We start from the raw sequence: 17,733 nt of genomic DNA, 5'->3' as shown, positions 1-17,733 counted from the left end.
GTCACAGCAAAGATTGGTCTAGGACACCAAACGCCTCCGGGCTCCTTTTGAAGGAAGAGATGGGCAGGCGCCAATGCAGGAGCTCCTCCAACAACATGAAAGGCAACATGACATCACCACAATCCAGACATCCCGAAACAACAAGAATTGAACACCCTACCCCAGAAGATATAGAAGAATCCGACCTTAAACAGTACTTTATGAAAATAATAGAGGACCTTAAACAGGAGGTAAAAAACTGCCATAAAGAAATGGAGTTGACAAACAAAAAGGTAGACGAAATAAATAAATCTCTCAAAGATACCCAAGAAAAACAAGAAAAACAAGAAAAAGCAATCAAACAGGTAAGGGAAACAGTACAAGACCTGATAAATGAAATGGAGGTATTGAAGAAAACACAATCTGAGGGACTACTGGAAATGGAAACTCTGAGTAAACAAACAGAAACTTCAGAGACAAGTATTTCCAACTGAATACAAGAGATGGAAGAAAGAATCTCGGACTCTGAAGATACTATAGAGGAAATAAACTCACAGATTAAAGAACTAAACAAATCTAACAAATTCTTAACACAAAACATCCAGGAAATCTGGGACACCATGAAAAGACCAAACCTAAGAATAATTGGGGTAGAAGAAGGAGAAGAATTACAACTCAAAGGCCCAGAAAACATATTCAACAAAATTATAGAAGAAAACTTCCCCAACCTAAAGAAGGAGGTTCCTATGAAGGTAAAAGAAGCCTACAGAACACCAAATAGACTGGATCAAAAGAAAGCATCCCCATGCCATATAATAATCAAAACACAAAACATACAGAATAAAGAACAGATATTAAGAGCTGCAGAGGAAAAAGGTCAAATAACATATAAAGGGAAACCTATCAGAATTACACCTGATTTCTCAATGGAAACCATGAAAGCCAGAAGAGCTTGGATAGATGTGCTACAGACACTAAGGGAACATGGATGCAAGCCTAGACTACTATACCCAGCAAAGCTTGCATTCACCATTGATGGAGAAAACAAGATATTCCAGCACAAAAACAGATTTAAACAATACGCAGCCACAAATCCAGCCTTGCAGAAAGTAATAGAAGGAAAATCACAAACCAAGGAGTCCAACAACGCCCACAATAACTCAGGCATCTAGCGACCCTTCACCAGCACAACTAGAAGAAGGGAAACACACAAACCCTACTACTAAAAATGACTGAAGTTAACAACCACTGGTCATTAATATCACTTAATATCAATGGACTCAATTCACCTATAAAAAGGCACAGGCTAAGAGACTGGATACGAAAACAGAATCCAACATTTTGCTGTTTACAAGAAACACACCTCAACCACAAAGACAGACACCTACTCAGAGTAAAGGGTTGGGAAAAGGTTTATCAAGCAAATGGCCCTAAGAAACAAGCGGGTGTGGCCATACTAATTTCCAACAAAGTTGACTTCAAACTAAAATCAATCAGAAGAGATGGAAAGGGATACTTTATACTCATAACAGGAAAAATCCATCAGAATGAAGTCTCAATCCTGAATATCTATGCCCCTAATATAAAAGCTCCCACTTATGTAAAAGAAACACTTCTAGAACTCAAGGCAGCCATCAAACCACACACACTAATAGTTGGAGACTTCAACACTCCTCTCTCACCAATGGACAGGTCAATCAGACAGAAACCTAACAGAGAATTGAAAGACTTAATGGAGGTAATGAACCAAATGGACTTAACAGACATCTATAGAACATTCCACCCAAATAGGAAAGAATATACCTTCTTCTCTGCGGCTCATGGAACCTTTTCGAAAATTGACCATATACTTGGTAACAAAGCAAACTTCCACAGTTACAAAAAAATATTAGTAACCACCTGTGTCTTATCGGATCACCATGGATTAAAATTAGAATTCAACAACAATGCTACCCCCAGAAAGCCCACAAACTCATGGAAACTGAACAGTCAACTACTGACCCACACCTGGGTCAAGGAAGAAATAAAGAAAGAAATTAAAGTCTTTCTTGAATTTAATGAAAACAAAGACACAACATACTCAAACCTATGGGACACAATGAAAGCAGTGCTAAGAGGAAAGTTCATAGCACTAAGTGCCCACTTAAAGAAAACGGAGAAAGCACTCATTGGTGACTTAACAGCACACCTGAAAGCTCTGGAAAAAAAAAGAAGCAGACTCACCTAGGAGAAGTAGAAGACTGGAAATAATCAAACTGAGGGCAGAAATCAACAAAATAGAAACACAGAAAACAATCCAAAGAATCAATGAAACAAGAAGCTGGTTCTTGGAGAAAATCAACAAGATTGACAAACCCTTAGCCAAACTAATCAAACGGCAGAGGGAGAACACGCAAATTAATTAAGATCAGAAATGAAAAGGTGGGACATAACCACAGACACAGAGGAAATTCAGAGAATCATTAGATCTTACTACAAAAGCCTGTATGCCACAAAATTGGAAAATGTAAAAGAAATGGACAGTTTTTTAGATAAATACCATATACCAAAGTTAAACCAGGACCAGGTAAATGCTCTAAATCGTCCTGTTAGTCGCGAAGAATTAGAAACTGTTATCAGAAACCTCCCTACCAAAAAGAGCCCAGGACCAGATGGTTTCAATGCGGAATTCTACCAGAACTTCCAAGAAGACCTAATACCTATACTCCTTAAGGTATTTCATAATATAGAAACACAAGAGTCACTGCCAAATTCCTTCTATGAAGCTACAGTTACCCTGATACCTAAACCACACAAAGACTCAACCAAGAAAGAGAATTACAGGCCAATCTCACTCATGAACATTGACGCAAAAATTCTCAATAAAATACTGGCAAACCGAATCCAAGAACACATTAGAAAAATTATCCATTACGATCAAGTAGGCTTCATCCCAGAGATGCAGGGCTGGTTCAACATATGAAAATCTATCAATGAAATCCATCATATAAATAAACTGAATGAAAAAAAACCATATGGTCATCTCATTAGATGCTGAAAAAGCATTTACAAAATTCAGCACCCTTTTATGATAAATTTTTGGAGAGATTAGGGATACAAGGGTCATTCCTAAATATAATAAAAGCTATTTACAGCAAGCCGACAGCTAACATCAAATTAAACGGAGAGAAACTCAAGGCTATCCCACTAAATTCAGGAACACGACAAGGCTGTCCACTCTCTCCTTATCTCTTCAATATAGTGCTTGAAGTTCTAGCAATAGCAATAAGACAACATAAGGGAATCAAGGGGATTCAATTTGGAAAGGAAGAAGTTAAACTTTCATTATTTGCAGATGATATGATAGTATACATAAGCGACCCCAAAAACTCCACCAAAGAACTCCTACAGCTGATAAACTCCTTCAGTAACGTGGCAGGTTACAAGATCAACTCCAAAAAATCAGTCGCCCTCCTATACACAAAGGATAAGGAAGCAGAGAGGGAAATCAGAGAAGTATCACCTTTCACAATAGCCACAAATAGCATAAGATATCTGGGAGTATCTCTAACCAAGGAAGTGAAGGATTTATTTGACAAGAACTTTAAGTCTTTGAAGAAAGAAATTGAAGAGGATACCAGAAAATGGAAGGATCTCCCCTGCTCTTGGATTGGGAGGATCAACATAGTAAAAATGGCAATTCTACCAAAAGCAATCTATAGATTCAATGCAATCCCAATCAAGGTCCCATTAAAATTCTTCACAGAGATTGAGAGGACAATAATTAACTTTATATGGAAAAACAAGAAACCCAGGATAGCCAAAAAAATCTTATACAATAAAGGTACTTCTGGAGGCATTACCATCCCTGACTTCAAACTCTATTACAAAGCTACAGTATTGAAAACAGCTTGGTATTGGCATAAAAACAGAGAAGTTGACCAATGGAATCGTATAGAAGACCCGGATCTTAAACCACAAACCTATGAACACCTGATTTTTGATAAAGGAGCCTAAAAGTACACAATGGAAGAAAGAAGGGCATCTTCAACAAATGGTGCTGGCATAACTGGATGTCAACCTGTAGAAGAATGAAAGTAGATCCATATCTATCACCATGCACAAAACTCAAGTCCAAATGGATTAAAGACCTCAATATTAATCTGAACACATTGAGCTTGATAGAGGAGAAAGTGGGAAGTACTCTACAACAAATGGGCACAGGGAACCGTTTCCTGCGCATAACCCCATCTGCACAGACATTAAGGGCAACATTGAATAAATGGGACCTCCTGAAGTTGAGCAGCTTCTGTAAAGCAAAGGACATTGTCACTAAGACACAAAGGCAGCCTACTGACTGGGAAAAGATCTTCACCAACCCTGCAACTGACAAAGGTCTGATCTCTAAAATATATAAGGAACTCAAGAGACTAGACTGTAAAATGCCAATTAACCCAATTAAAAATTGGGGCGCTGAACTGAACAGAGAATTCTCAACAGAAGAAGTTCGAATGGCCAAAAGACACTTAAGGTCATGCTCAACCTCCCTAGCTATCAGGGAAATGCAAATCAAAACAACTTTGAGATATCATCTTACACCTGTCAGATTGGCTAAAATCCAAAACACCAATAATAACCTTTGCTGGAGAGGTTGTGGGGTAAGGGGTCCACTTATCCATTGCTGGTGGGAATGCACACTTGTGCAACCACTTTGGAAAGCAGTGTGGCGGTTTCTCAGGAAATTCGGGATCAACCTACCCCAGGACCCAGCAATTCCACTATTGGGAATCTACCCAAGAGATGACCAATCATACAACAAAAGCATATGCTCATCTATGTTCATAGCAGCATTATTTGTAATAGCCAGATCCTGGAAACAACCTAGATGCCCTTCAGTGGAAGAATGGATGAAGAAACTGTGGAATATATACATGCTAGAATACTACTCAGCGGTAAAAAACAATGACATCTTGAATTTTGCAGGCAAATGGATGGAAATAGAAAACACTATTCTGAGTGAGGTAACCCAGACCCAAAAAGATGAACATGGGATGTACTCACTCATAATCGGTTTCTAGCCATAATTAAAGGACCTCGAGCCTATAAATTTGGGATCCTTGAGAAGATAATAAGAAGGTGAACTCCCAAAAAAAAGATATAGTAATCCTCCTGGATATTGGAAGTAGACACGATCGCCAGGCAAAATTGGGAACTTGAGGGTTGGGCGAGACTGGGCCAAGGGAAGATGGGGAGAGAAAAATGTGAAGGGGAGAATGGTGGGAGCTCGGAGGAATGGGTTGCTTGGGATATAGGAAGGGTGGATATGGGAGCAGGGAAGCATATATCTTAATTTAAGGAGCTACCTGAGGGTTGTCAAGAGACTTGCCCCTAGAGGGGTTCCCAGGTTTCCAGGGAGACGCCCCCAGTTAGTTCCTTGGGCAGCTGAGCAGAGGGAGCCTGAAAAGGCCAGTTCCTATAGCCATACTGATGAATTTCTTGCATGTCACCATAGAACCTCCACCTGACGATAGATGAAGAAAATGGCAGAGCCCCACATTGGAGCACCGGACTGAGCTCCCAAGGTCCTGATGAGGAGCAGAAGGAGGGAGAACATGAGAAAGAAAGTCAGGACCGTGAGGGAACCTCCAGCTGGCGACAGATGGGGAAGGTGACTGAGCCCCACATTGGAGCACTGGACTGAGCTCCCAAGGTCCTGATGAGGAGCAGAAGGAGCGAGAACATGAGGGAGAAAGTCAGGAACGTGAAGGGTGCGTTCACTCATGGAGACGGTGGGACAGAACTAAAGGGAGATCACCAACTCCAGTTGGAATGGGACTGATGGATCATGCGACCAAACCCGTCTCTCTGAATGTGGCCAACAGCGGGGGCTGACTGAGAAGCAAAGGACATTGGCGCTGGGCTCTGATTCTTCTGCATGGACGGGCTCTGTGGGAGCCTTCTCAGCTTGGTCGATCACCTTCCTGGACCTGGGGGGAGTTGGGAGGACCTTGGACTTAGCATAGAGTGGGGAACCCTGATGGCTCCTTGGCCTTGAGATGGAGGGAGGGGAGGTATGGGTGGAGGGAAGGGGAGGGAAGGGGGAGAAGGAGGGGCAGGAAGAGGGAGGAGGAGCGGAGGGAGGGGGAGGAGGAGGGAAGGAGATGGAAATTTTTAAATATAAAAAAAAATAAACCATGAGAAAGAAAAAAAAATAAATCTACTTGCATGATTTGTTAAATTTATTTTAATAAATTTTCATATGTTGAACCACTCGCGAGTTTCACTGATAAAGAAAGACACCTGAGTCATAATATCTATTATTTTTCTGTATATCTGTATTTTGTCTGCAATGTTGAGCTTTTTTTGAATATATGTTCATAAGGGATATTGACATATATCTCCTCCTCCTCCTTCTCCCCCCCCCCATTGTGGTCTTCCTGTAATTTTAATTAGACTGACTTTGTTGAATAGAAATATGTTTAGGCTTTATATATCATGAAAAATTTTTTCTCCTACAACTCTGGTGGATGATTATATGCTGACCGTATTACTGACTACCATGGTCTTTTAGGACTTTAAATGATTTTGCTCTGGGCTTTCATTGAGAAATTAGAAGTTATTTCCATGGGTTTTCCCAGCCTATGCCATTGCCTTTTTCATTCTCTTTCATTATACATGCCTGTAATCCAAGGGTTTGGTATCTTCATGGTATTACACATTTCTTGAATGTTCCTTTTCTATACTTTTATTTTTAATTCATATCCGTGGCTTATTTCACCTACATTCTCTACTTTTTTGTCAGTTCTTGATATTCTTTCTTCTACTTGATTTTGACTTTCCTTTGAGTTTTCAGATTTGGTTATTGAACATCTCAGTTCCATCTTTATTTCAGTTTGACTCCTGTTCGATGTGGCTCTCATTTTATTCAATTCCATTTGCAAGTCCTGGTTTTCTTTAAATTTTTCTTGGCCTTGTTTGTATTTTCTTAGGTATCCCCCAGGCATTTATTCTCCTTTACTTCTTTCACTTTAACTTCATTAAACTGGTTCTTAGTGTTTCCTTTAAATTACTGGAATTCTTTGATGAAATTTATGATTGTTTTTTAAATTCTGTGTCCTCAGGTTCATCTATGCATTTCTTATTTTTATACAATTTTCTTGAACTTCTAGGGTTTAGAGGCAACATACTGGCTTGTTTCATAATGTTTATGTTTTATTGAGATAAAATCTAGTCAAGTGGATTTATTTATTCTAGTTGTGTGTCTGATATGGACAGAGATGGTGGACCAGAATAGATGATGCGTGAGTGTGTTGAACTCAGAGGGTAGAAGTGAGTTAGATATAGTGAAGTCAAATAGACAGAGGAGACTGGGCTGGTATGTAGGATGTATGTTTTAATCTAGAACTGTAGTGTGGAGGTAGATCTGGCTAGATAGAGATTGAATGTGCAATAAAATGGGCCTGTGGGTTGGGTAACAAATAGGGTGAGTCATGTCAGAGGCCTGGGGGTTGATTGCTGTGAATGCATGGGTTGCCAGACTAGGCTAGACTTCAGGCTGTCTTTTTGTTTGCTTGTTTGTTTGTTTTTTTTCTTGAGACATGGTTTCTCTACTTATCCCTGGCTATTCTGTAACTCACCATGTAGACTAGGTTGGCCAACACTGCCTGGCTACTCCAGCCTCTTCTTGAAGATTTTCATCAAGTAAAAACAAGCAGTTTAAGCATGATTAACATGTGCTGTAAAAATTATCAACACACAGAAAATTTTATTTTTATAAAGTATATTTTCAAGTAAAAAATATTAAGATTACAATGAACAATGTTTAGTAACTATGCCTAGATGATCATCAAGTATGATGTTACTCCTCAAATATTTTCTAGAAAACTTAAAAAAAGAATATATATATATATATATAAAATCATTGTTTATTTAGCTATGTACGTGTATTCTAATATTTAGAATTAGCTTATATAAATATTCAAAATTTTAAATACAACCTGATCAGTCTGTATAATATTACTTATATGAATATGCTTCAGGGCTATTTGGTATTGGATAAAAAGTAGATATGTTCTTTCCTAAGGAAGGCTATGCCTCCTGCTTTCCATATTCCTTAGGAGCCTATAGTTTTTCTCTAGGTTTGAGACTTCCTGATCATTTACCCTTCTGCATTAGCATGTTCATTCAAGCTGGCCTTGTTCTCATGTTGTTAATACAATCATATTGGTGATATTTTATGTGTGTAATTTCTCTGAGAGTTTTGAGACACAGTCTCACAAAAAACATTCTTCCTTCATCTTTAACAATCTTTCTACCACTTCCTCTACACTAATTCCTGAACCTTAGGTATAGGAGTTATATTGTAGATTTATCAGTTGGGACTGGGCACCAAAACTCTGCAATTTTATCAGCTTGTGGCTCCTATAATATTTTCTATATGTTGATGAGTGTGAGAGTTACACTTATTTATGGGTATTATTATGCATCTTTGGAATGTAATTCAAGATTTGAATGCTTTTTTAGCTCTGTAGCAGCTGTATGTTCTCCTCTAATATCAATAATTTCACTAGGTAGATGCCTAGGTTTCCAGTACTAGATACGATTTCCATCTTATTGAGCAGGCCTTAAGTTCAATCAGAGTATTGCTGGTTACTAGCAAAGTATACCTGACACTATTGAACCGTAAGGATTATTGTGTAGTTCTGGTCATTGATGTATAATATTTTTAATACTGTTGTTTCTCTGATTTTTAAGGTTCAGATGACCTGTATATTGGAGACAGTGTAGTATTTAAATTATCTACTATAATAATCAGTTGATATTAATATGTGTCTTTCATTGCAGTAGTGTGATTTCTTTGTAAATTAAATTAGACATACCAAAGTTTGGTTCATATGTATTTAGAAGAGTAATGTCTTCTTGGTTTACCACTTCCATAGTTAGAATGAAGTGTATCTCTTTGTCTCCTCTGATAACTTTTAGCTTAAAATCTATTTTTTCATATATTAGGATTGAAATGCCTGTTTACTTCAATTTATAACTCACAGTTTATAAACTGAGTGCTGGTATCTATCCTGGCACTCAGAATCTATAGTCATTCGATTGAAAGTTTTAGTCAATGCCAGGTTAAACAATAAGACCTTGTCTCATGACAAACAAGAGCAACAATAAAAACAGAAATATGTCTGCTGTATAATATACTATTGCTTTTCCAGATATACATTGAAAGCAAATGAAAAAAAGCTTGCCATGGAGGAAATTGCAGGCCCATGTTATTTTATCACTGTTTGCAATAGTGAAATGCAGAATCACCCTCATCTTATGAATGGATGTGAGGTATGCATTAACTTTTGAGCCTCTGAGTCATCATTCACTGCAGTAGCTGTGGGGAAAAAAGATACAGTTGATGCAACTAGATGATGATCACGGTCATATTTGGTGTGAAGCTGGCAACATGAAGACTCACATCTTTTTTTGTAACTGCTTTAGAGACCTGCTGATTTTGAAGTTCCTAAGATTTCCTGGCTGATTTACTTATCAACACATAATACATGCCATTTCAAAAAGCAGTTGCCATTTTCCAGAATATTCACAGCAATAAAAATAGCAAACCTATTGAAAATTGCCATAATAACACTTATTTTTGTCCTCACTTTGATTTAAAAGATTACATGCTCACAGATTTAATGTGTGTGTGTTTATGTGTGTATATGCATACATAATGTTTTGTCTAAGTTGAGACCTCCCAGAAACAACCACAGGCATCCAGTCAATTCCAGAATGCAAAAGTAAGATTTATTCAGCATGCTCTCAAGCCAGGCTGGGGGTTCGGTCACTACTCAACACAGCACATTAGGGAAGAGACCTCCTCATCATTTGGGGTTGACATTATATAGGCAAAAACCACAAGCCAGGTTTACTCGGGGTCAAGGGGGATAGTTTTGCTGAGTACAGGGTATGGGCTACTTCTGTGTACCCTCTTCTTTCTTTAAGCAGCTACTTCTGCTTCTATGCATGCCCTCTGCCCTCCCCCTGAGCAGTTATTTTCTGCTTCTGTCGAGACCACAAAGCTGGGTGTTGATGGGGACAACTGCTAGGGACAGTTAGTCTGCACTTTTGCAAAGGTTTCTGTTTTCATCTAACTTGATGCTCCAAAGTTTCTTAAATTTTCCATGTCCTTACAATATATATAGATATTAAGAAAGCAATCTCCTGGACATAGGTTATACATAAAATACTTCATGCATGGTATTTTATTATGTGGAACAATCTACAAATTGTAGCTATTGTTTCCACTTTTATAATGATGATATGTTTAAAACATTGAAATAATATGTACATCGTCTCTCCATAATAAAGGAGAAAAGCCAGCTGTTTAAAGGGGAATACAAACTCAATGGAGAACTGATACAGTACATACAAGGTTAGGCATCTTTTTTTCTCACTGGTCACTACCAAAATCCTTACTGCATATTTCCTAACTCCTATAGAGTCATGACAGCTCTAGAACCATGGACCCTATTTCTTTTAAGTATATTCTTTCCAACAAGATGTTGCAAGTTATGTTTCACTTCAGTTATCCCTTGGCACTTCAAAGTTTCCTCTAGTCTTTTTCTACAAAGGTGGTGTGATAATTTTCAAGTTACAAAGTTGTGTTCTTTACAAGGTGCCCTGTCTATTGACTTGAATTTTCATCTGCACTCTTTCTTCATATGGACACATCACATTTAGTACAGATAGAATATTTTATAGAGGAATCCAGTGAGATGTTGCCAACAAATATTTGCCCTATAAATACTGTGCTATTTATGTTTCAAAATATCATGAGCTCTCCTTCAGTGGTAAAGATCTTGTTTCTCTGGATATTCCTTGATATGAATTGATTGGTGCCCATTAAAAATGCATCTTGTATGACGGGGACATTTGTGTTATTGGCTATTGGTATATTCAGAGTGGTAAAATATAAATTAGGGTAATTAAGCTCAAGTTACAAGAAACAGTTATGAACCCAGGCAGTGGTGGCTCACACCTTTAATCCCAGCACTCAGGAAGCAGAGGCAGGCAGATCTCTGTGAGTTCAAGGTCAGCCAGGTCTACAAGAGCTAATTCCAGGAGAGGCTCCGAAAGCAACACAGAGAAACCCTGTCTCAAAAAAAACAAAAAAAGAGAGAGAAAGAAAAGAAAAGAAACAATAATGAAATGAAAAATAGGCATCCATGGAACATTAACATGTAAAAGAAAAGCTTAATTTTAGACAAATTTATATAAATCTAAACACGTTTGTCTAGTAGTCCTATTGACAAAGATGGGGTCACATTTTCTATTGTACTTCGCTTGGATATATTTCACTGATGTCTGAAAGCAAATGAAGATCTTTTGAAAATAGAAGAAAGAATGGAGGATACGGATATTGTTGATATATTGAATCTTCCTCCTTGATCTCATACTTCTATCTGATCCATGCTTTACCTGAAACTGCAGCCCACTACATTCTGGATGAATTTAGCTAATAAAATACAGGAGGTTTATATAATGAGGACAAAGAAGTAGGAACATGTCTTTTTTACTCTCTCCTTGATCTATGCTGTGATGTTGGGAATATTTTTCTCCTTCCTTATTTATAAGTCTATCTTTTATGGGTTCATACCTATTTTCATTTGTCAGTGATGTATGGAAGGAGGAACAACTTTTCAGTTCTGTTAATATCTTGGAACTAAATCTATGTTAATCACTACAGTACACCCACTCTTAATATAACATCCCTTCTTCAAAACCTCTTCACTGTGTTTAATTCTGTTTCTTCTCAACAGCATGACTATTGCTGTTGAATAATCCTTCTGTACACTGTGAATTGGTTAATAAAAATGTTGACTGACCCAGAACAAGGCAGAATAAGGATAGGTGGGAAAGTCAAACTAAAAATGCTTGGAGGAAAGGATAGAGTCAGAGAGATGCAAGCCAGTCACCCAGGAAGCAAGACATGCTAGAGGACAGATAAAGCCATGAGCCACATGACAATACATAGATGAATAGAAATGGGTTAATTTAAATGTAAGAGCTCGTTAGTAAAAAACTTGAGCTATTGGTAGGATTTGCAATTAATATAAGTCTCTGTGTGTTTGAGACCAGGAAGTTAGGACAGGAGAACTCTGCCTACAGACTACTGCACAAATATTTCCTTTCTTCAACAAAAACTGTCTAACACCTTCTAAAGAGATACTTTTTTTAGCAGTCATGATGACTTCAATTTTGCCTAGTCCCAGCACCAAAACTAGTTCTTTTTGCTTATTCTATTGCATTTCTCTTATTTTTCTTTTGTCAGTAGAAAAATAACTCCACTAGTTTCACAGAAATAGAGCAAAATAGTATCTATTTAAAATTCCAGGGTTATTGCTGAGCTACAGGGTAAAATCTGTGTGTCCCTAGAACTCTACTTTGTATCTCTTACTTCAGGGCAAAATCTGACAAGGGTCTTCCTTCCTACATACCGTAAGGGTTGCATTAGGGTATTTCTGTGCACATAATAAGCTTTACAGTATCACATTTATGGCTTTGCAATACTTATGTTCCTATATGCCTCAGACAACTTTGAAAATTTTAATTTAGCTGTCTGTAACAAAATTTACAAAGAGTTGAAATTTCATCTCCAAATTAAAAAAAGAAAGTCTGCTCAATACATCTTATACCAATCCTGAAGGTCATTATGTATGGTATCTATAATCTATAAATAATGAGAGAATTATTATAGCAATAAAAGTTGGTGTTCCAAAAAATGCGCATATTAAAAGTGACTAAATTATGGTGACATTGAGATCAGAGGTTATAGCCAAAGCTTCACTGCAAACCAGTGGAAGGTTACCACCAATTTGACTGTAAAGTTACACGAGGAACTTCAAAAACATTAGGAACAGGAAAAATCCTAAACACGTAAGGACTGAGGAAGGCTGTGTTGACTGATGGAACATGCGACCAAACCAGACTCTGTGAATGTGGCTGAAGGTGGAGGCTGACTGAGAAGCCAAGGACAATGGCAATGGGCTTGGATTCTACGGCGTGGACAGGCTCTGTGTGGGCCTTGTCAGCTTGGTTGCTCACCTACCTGGACCTGGGAGGAGTTGGGAGGACCTTGGACTTAACATAGAGTAGGGAACCCTGATGGCTCCTTGGACTGGAGAGGGAGGGAGTGGAGGTATAGGTGGAGGGGAGGGGAGGGAAGGGGGAGGAGGAGGGAAGGAGATGGAAATTTTCAATAAAAAAAAAAGGAAAAAAAAAACAAAGTTCAATACTGGCAGCATTCCTGCTCATTATTTTATAGTCCACACCTGAGAAAACTCCCGCTGTAATTAAAACCTTAAAGTATAAAATAAAAATATACAATTTCTCTACAAGTACTTAGGAATACACAAAAATGAGAAAGACCTCTACAACAAAAATTTCAAAGCACTGAAGCATTAGATTAAAGAAGATACTGGTTGCTGGAAAGATCTTTCACGTTCCTGTATTGGCAGAATTAATAATGTGAAAATGACTGTATTACCAAAAGTAATTTAGGAATTTAATGAAATATCTATCAAAATTCCAAAGTCATCTATCGCCAGGTGGAGGTTCTATGGTGATATGCAAGAAATTCATCAGTATGGCTATAGGAACTGGCCTTTTCAGGCTCCCTCTCCTTAGCTGCCCAAGGAACTAGCTGGGGGCATCTCCCTGGAAACCAGGGAACCCCTCTAGAGTCAAGTCTCTTGACAACCCTCAGATGGCTCCCTTAATTAAGATATATGTTTCCCTGTTCCCATATCCACCCTTCCTGTAACCCAAGCATTCCATTCCTCCGAGCTCCCCACATTCTCCCCTTCACGCTTTTATCTCCCCATCTTCCCTTCCTGGCGATAGATGAAGAAAATGACTGAGCCCCACATTGGAGCACCAGACTGAGCTCCCAAGGTCCTGATGAGGAGCAGAAGGAGAGAGAACATGAGAAAGAAAGTCAGGACCGTGAGGGGTACATTCACCCATGGAAACGGTGGGACAGAACTAACGGGAGATCACCAACACCAGTTGGAATGGGACTGATGGAACATGCGACCCAACCAGACTCTCTGAATGTGGCCGACAGTGGGGGCTGACTGAGAAGCCAAGGACAATGGCGTTGGGCTTTGATTCTTCTGCATGGATGGGCTCTGTGGGAGCCTTCTCAGCTTGGCTGATCACCTTCCTGGACCTTGGGGGAGTTGGGAGGACCTTGGTCTTAACATAGAGTAAGGAACCCTGATGGCTCCTTGGCCTGGAGAGGGAGGGGGGGGTATGGTTAGAGGGGAGGGGAGGGAAAAGGGAGAAGGGGGGGAGGAGATGGAAATTTTTAAATATAAAAAAATAAACCATGAGAAAAAAATTCCAAAGTCATATTAAACTGATTTAGAAAAGAAAATTCAAGATTTCACATGCAACCACAAAAGGCTGGAATAGCTGAAGTAATTCTGAGAAGTAAATACAATCCTGGGACTATTGTGATGCCCAACATCAAGTTATACTGGAGACCAATAGAGATAAAGATAGCCTGGTACTGGCATAAAAATAAGTGAACCAATTGAATGGAATGAAGTAGAAGGCTGAGAAATAAGATGGCAAAATTATGCCCCCTATGTTTTTTGACAAAAAAAGGCAAAAATATGTATAGGAAAAAAACCTATACATAAGACAAATGGCATTGGCAAAGACAAATTTACATGTACAGAAGATGAAAGCAGATTCATATATTTCACCTTGTGAAAAACTAATTCTCCTTCTTTCCCCTAAAGCACCAAAGGGCAGATGACATCTGTGCAGCAGTGCAGGGGTGTGGTGTTGCCAAGAGAGGGCTAGAAAGGCGGGAGATGAAGAAGACTTGAAAGGATGTACGTGTGTCTTCTGAGAATTCTACAGTAGTCTTAGCGGCCACTGTCAGGCCAAGCTGTGGCCATGGTTGCAGGACATGAGAAGGTAAATTCAAAGAGAAAGAGTCATCCCCTTCACTGAATAGCACTGTCTGGTCAAGAAAATCAAACTCATCCCTCGAGAAGTTCTTATTGTCATTGACCAACAATAAATTTGAGATTATTGATTTTTGTTTTCTGTAAATATTACTAAACAAAGATTCTGAAGATTCTGTCTCTGCAGAAGCTGACATGGTCTGGACAGTGGACAAGGTTCAAGGATTTTTGTCACTCTTAGGAACTGCAGTAGTCATCCTGGTCTTTGTTGAGTGCTCTAAGAAGGTAGCCATTGTTGTCTGAGGTGCCATAATCTTGGCCAAGTTTCCCATTTCCCATGTCTGGAGAGGTTATTAGGAGAATGAGACTGACAAGCCCATCCTAGATTGCAGAAGGTGACTGACTATTATGTCTCTGTGCAGGTGCCTCAGCCCTGACCCCAGAGATACAGACATTGTCTGGGCTCTTGTGCCCAAAAAGGTGCTGCTGCTGCTGCTGCTGCTGCTGCTGCTGCCAGATATTGATGACAGCCAGCTAAGGACTACACTGCACCCTGAACAACTTTGCAAGGACACCTTAGATACTGTCTCTAAAACCTACAGTTACCTAGCCCCCAACCTCTGTAAATAGACAGTATTCTCTGAGTCTCCCTATCAAAATTACACTGACTATCTTGTGAAAAACCACACCAACTTCTCCAGAGAACCCAGGCTGCATCTGTGGCTACCACATAGAGTTTTTATATGAGAAAAATATAAGGTGAATTAAATCTGAAAAAAAATCAACCACATATGAACCAAAAACTCTAATTTAAAATCAGAAATGCCAAAAATATCAGAAATGCTGAAATGTCTGGAAGAAAACATAATGAATACTATTCAAGAAATTGGGATGGACAAGAGTTTTCTGAACAGACATCAAAATAGAGAAAATAGCCCCAAGAATCAATGGATGAGAATACATGAAAACATGGTTTATACACAGTTCAAGAAACTATCAGGCAAACACACAGACATCCCACAGAATCAACATTTATCAGCTTAATTCAGACAAGGGGATAATATCCAAAATTTACAAATACTTGCAAAAATTACATTACAAGAATATAAATCTGTTATTCAACAAATAGTCTTATAAGAAATAGAAATACAAATGGCTAGTAACTATTTTGAAAAGTAGTCATTATCTCTAGCCATCAGGGCAAAGTAAATTGAAATTATTTTGAAATATAATCTTATCTCAATTAAACTGTCTTTCACTAAGAAATTTGAGGAAGGACAAAATACAGGTAAGGACACATGAAATGTGAAACATAACATAAAGCTGAATATAAATTTGTTTTGCTAGTTTTACCTCTGTCATTGAGGTTTTCATGTGTGCTACTGGATTTGTTAATATAAGTGTAACTAATAGTTAAGTTTTAAAACTCAGTATGAAATGTCACAGCTTCAGAATGGTTGTTCTAATAACTATCATCACCAAAGACTTTAATTCTGATGATATCAATACATGTTGTTTAATACAAAGTTCTTTAAAATAAAGTTTTAATTAAAAATAAATACACAGTAGAAGAATATCTTGTAAGAAAATGAAATTAGATATTGTGTGTTATCTTTGAAAAGGTAGGAAAATATCGGCTTATTCATCAAATTAAACTTTAGCCCCGAAAAACAGCTCCTCCTTTGTGAGCAATCAGAATACTGGATGGCCATAGTAAGACAGTTTTAAAGGACTGTGCAATTCTGCTTTATTTTTGAAGCAACATTGTAGGACCACAAAATTGCCGGAACATTCTCAGCCTCTACCTTTATAAAGAGAATGTACTTGACTCTAATACAAAACAATTTAGAAATAAAATCTATATTTTTTGAGAATTATCAGTTCTAAAAGACTCCATTATACTTCTCTACTCTTCCTGTGATTTAAATATCTCAAATCCAAGGAATTTTTCATGCTAATTAAGCAGCCTGCTCCTGAGCTATACTTCCAGTCATTCATAAATTAAAAGCATTTTAGGGCTGTGTCAGTTTTAACGATCAAATGCTTTTTTTTTTCACTCTTTCTGAAACTTCTGGAAGGAGCAGTCCCCAATGGTTTTCATACCCATTAAATTAGTTAAGAAACATCATAGCTCTGTAGTTTTCATATCTAAAGACACTCAGGAATTATCACTTTCCTGGAAGAAATCATACTCAGAAATGATCCGAGATGTGAGTGTGCTTCTTGACCATTGGAAGAAGTAAATTAAATTTCCACTCTTTTGATAAGAAATTACTCCATTTTCTCTTCCTCAGGGTTTGTCCCTGAATATTTATCTTCTGTCCTTGATGTTCATTTCACATAGAAAATTCTGTTATTTCTTTCTCTAAGAAAGCAAACTAATTTTGTAACAGGTCTATGGAAGTTTCAAAGCAACTTTGAAATTACTAATTATATAGTGATTACTGATAAACCAGCTGAGTGTGTGCTTGGGGAAAGAAAGAGAGGTTACGGATTCATGATTAATGGTCTTTCTCTTCTGAGAATATAAATGGGAATAAAAACAAACCAGTATCATGTTTTCTTTGCTTGACTTTCTGCTTTCTTAAGGTCAGTGACACAGTGTTGCACATTTAGAATTTGAAGGACAACATTGTGGGACAGAAGCAAAAACAAAAACAAAAACAAAAAAAATCAAAGTTGTACTTTGAATTTCTGTCATTTGTATTATTTTTAATTATTCATATTTTTTTAATTTCAAAAACAGAGCAAAACTCTCCTTTTTCAGATTAATTTAAGATTTCATAATTTGACTACTCACTGTGTA

The sequence above is a fragment of the Arvicola amphibius genome, chromosome 6 (assembly GCF_903992535.2).
Source record: "Arvicola amphibius chromosome 6, mArvAmp1.2, whole genome shotgun sequence".
In the NCBI taxonomy this organism is placed as follows: domain Eukaryota; kingdom Metazoa; phylum Chordata; class Mammalia; order Rodentia; family Cricetidae; genus Arvicola; species Arvicola amphibius.
Note: the sequence above shows the minus strand (reverse complement) of the source record.